Source organism: Nematolebias whitei, chromosome 3 (genome assembly GCF_014905685.2).
Source record: "Nematolebias whitei isolate Nwh7 chromosome 3, NemWhi1, whole genome shotgun sequence".
Taxonomy (NCBI): Eukaryota; Metazoa; Chordata; class Actinopteri; order Cyprinodontiformes; family Rivulidae; genus Nematolebias; species Nematolebias whitei.
The window spans coordinates 35,260,434-35,264,265 of NC_056500.1; positions in this window are offsets into that span (position 1 = coordinate 35,260,434).

The window sequence follows — 3,832 nt, forward strand, 5'->3', positions numbered from 1 at the left end:
ATAACTGTACAGAATAATAAGAGCAGGAGTAACACCAAAAAACACATCATAATGCAGGACGTCACATCTACTTTATTTAAAAGATTGTGGGGGAAGACCCCCAGATACCTGCACGCCCACGCCCACCCCGCCCAATATTTGCATTCTGGCATCGATCAGTTTACAAATTAATCCCTGGTACTTGGTCTGACTCCTGCTGTTATGATTCTGTTCAGTTTTCTGAAATAATTTGAAGAAGTCTCAATACATTTATTATGTTCATTGTGTGAAAGTTTTAAAGTGGTTTTTGATGCTGTTAATTTTCCCAAAACTGTAATTTTTGGAAGTTGAAATAAAAAAATTTGTTTATTAATTGTGTCTTAAAAAATACCTCGTGTTTTAAAGTATAAAAAATGTATCAACACTATTAAAGAACAGGTCTTTAGTGTTTATGTTACACAAATGTTTCAGTTGCATTAAAGAGACAAATTGAAGAAAATTATTTAATAAACCTGAGGGTTATATGGGGGTCCCTGTCCCTGAACCCAAAAAAGTTTGAGAACCCCTGATCTAGAGCGCAATAATGTTTTCTCAACTGAATGTACAACAAGTGATAAGTCCAATTAAAGTTGGCTGCTGCAGCTAAATGACATTTACCAGCATAAGACTGGTTATTCTCCAGTAAATTTGACATTTGGTGTGGCAGCAGCTGAGAGATCTCAGAAAATCCCATGAGACTGTGCCAGACATCACTTAGGCTTCGACCCAAACGGCCAGAACCTCCTCAACAGTAAAGGATTTTAGAACAAGACAAGAAAGGCAGCGGGCGATACGCATGCACCGCCTTGTGCACCCGGCACGTTTGACCCACGATGGCGTTGTGTCCCATTTGAGTCTCTGTCCACAGAAACCCGTCTGGACACGGACCCGGGCGGACAGGGCCATGAATTTAAAGTGCTGCAGCAGCTCTCAGACGTGCGGTTTCAGTGTGTGAGTGGGTGGGCGTGTGTGTGTGTCTGTCAGTATGAATGTAGGGGATGTGTGCATTAATGGGGGGTGGGGGCTGCGAGTCAGCCCTGGATGTGTGAGTTTATGTGCCAAGGATAAAGACCTAGCTTAGCTGACAGGTGACAAGGGTTGTTTTCAATGGGGATTTTGTAATACCAACAGGGAGGGAAAAGGCCGGGGTATCGAGGGACCCCTGAAAAGACTTTTCTTCTGGCAGAGATGGAAGACAGAAAGAGCCCCGAAGGCCCCGCAGGACTTAGGGATCCCACTAATCAAACTGCTCCACCGTCTAGCGCACTCATTTTTATTTAAAACACAGAAATGCTAAATCATTCCAATCGGATTGATCCCCCGTGTCAGCGCCTGTGTGGGATTCTTATTCTCCTTTCTGTCTTGTCCTCAACTTTGACATATCAGTCAAGCAAGGACAGAGCTGCAACAAAAAGGACGGGTCCAGAGGCGGCCTAATGGCTGACAAGTGGCATTTTAAATGTTGTTTGTGAATTTGCATGCATTAACTCGTCCTCAGGAAATTAAAAAAACTGAATATTTGAGGGGGTCTCAAAAACAATTTAACAGAAGAAAAGGCTGTTTTGAACCCAGACTCACTGAAGGGATTTTATTCAACACGTTTGTTTGTGTTGGCCTTAAAAATATATATATAATCACTCTAAATATCACACATGTACAACAAAATAAACAAAAAGGAATTAATTTATTCACAGTTCATTTTGTATGTTACAAGTTTAGTGATGTATATAAAAAGTAACACACGTCTATAGTTTTATATTTACTGAGTCCTTCCATAAAAGATTGACAGCGTGTCATTTCACTGAAACTCTCAGAAAGTTATCACTGGATGTACAACGGATTAACTTTTAGAGTCAACTCAATTCAAAATGGCTGCCACAGCTAAGTGACCTCAGAAAGCACTAAAAGTCTTTAACTCAGAGTTGAGCTCCTCATCACATACAAGCCCTGTTCCAGAAAGGCTGAAATGTTGTACAATATGTAAAAAAATCAAACATAACACAATGATTTACAAATCGCATAAACACATATTTTACCACATTAGTTACTAGTAAACATATGAAATGCTTAAAATGAGAAATTGTACAATTTTTAGAAGAAAAAAAAAAGGCAACTTTGAATTTCTGCATATTTCCACCTCCGGGTGTTTCTGTTTGTTCCCTCTCTTTAGAACATTGCTACTGATATAGTTTCCTTTTGTACTGTGATCCAACTTTTGTCTGTCTTACAACTGATCTGAAGAAGCTTCTGACTGAAGACACACTGTTGCTGTAGGACAGTCTGATGAAGAGGATGCTGAGGGTTGTCTATAATGTTCTTCATTTAATGAAGAATCCTTCTTTGAACAGTCATCTCCAAAGGTTCTAGAGGAGTCCCCAGAACTGAGCCAGCCTTCTTTATGAGCTTGTTGATCTTTTTTAAGTCACTTGCTGTGGTACTGCTCCCCCAGCAGATGATGGCAGAAGAGATGGCGCTCTCTACAACAGACTTATAGAAGATCTGCAGCATCTTGCTGCAAACATTGAAAGACTTCATCTTCCTCAAGAAGTACAGTCTGCTCTGTCCCTTCTTGTAGACGCTTCACTGTTGCATTTCCAGTCCAGTCTGTTGTCCAGGTGAACCCCAAGGTAGTTATTTTTTTTACCCTTTATTTATACATGTAGTCTCATTGAGCCGCGATAACTCATTATCAAGAGAGACCTGTTTAGGGAGCAGATGGGGGACCTTGCTCATGGGCCCAGAGTTTGGCGAATGAGGGTGGGGGCAAGTGTGGGTGCTTCACCTACCCCACCCACATTTTTGATGTTGTCGGTACTTGGGCATGAACCAGTGATCTTCCAATCACAGGCCCACCTTCTCTAACCTCTGCGCCACCACGCCCCCAGTTATACTTCTCCACCACCTCCACTTCTTCTCCCATGATGGAAATAGGATTGGACCTGTTCCGATTTCTCCTGAAATCTACAATCATCTTTGTTTTGTTCTCATTCAAGATGAGATGATTGTTTCCACACCATGCCACAAAGCAGTCCACCTGTACTCAGCTTCTTGTCCATCTCTGATACACCCGACCACTGCAGAGTCATCTGAATATTTCTGCAGATGACAGGAGTCTGTTTTATACTGGAAATCTGAGGTGTACAGAGTGAAAAGGAATGATGAGAGTACAGTCCCCTCTGGTGCTCCTGAGCTACTGACCACCTGGTTAGACACACAACCCTTCAATCTCACAAACTGTGGTCTGTTTGTCAGGTAGTCTTTGATCCAGGTGATTGTTGAAGCCTCCACCTGAGTCTTCTGGAGATTCTGACAAAGCAAATCAGGCTGGATTGTGTTAAATGCACTGGAGAAATCAAAGAACATGACTCTCACAGTGTTGTCTGCCTTTTCTAGATGACAGAGTTTGCTGAAGCAGGTGTATGATGGCATCTTCAACTCCAAGTCCACGCTGATAAGCAAACTGCAGTGGGTCTTGATATGAGCTTGTTTGTTTAGTCAGATGGGTCAACAGAAGTCTCTCTAGGACCTTCATGATGTGGGATGTCAGGGCAACAGGTCTATAGACAATGAGAACTGATGGGTGAGGTTTCTTTGGCACTGGAACAAGGCAGGAGGTTTTCCACAACATTGAAACCTTCTCCTGGGTCAGGCTAAGGTTCAAGAGGTGCTGCAGAACCCCACAGAGCTGCTCTGCACAGACCTTCAGGACTCTGGGACTGACACCATCTGGACCTGCAGCCTTATCCTGGTTCATTTACACACACACACACACACACACACACACACACACACACACACACACACACACACACAT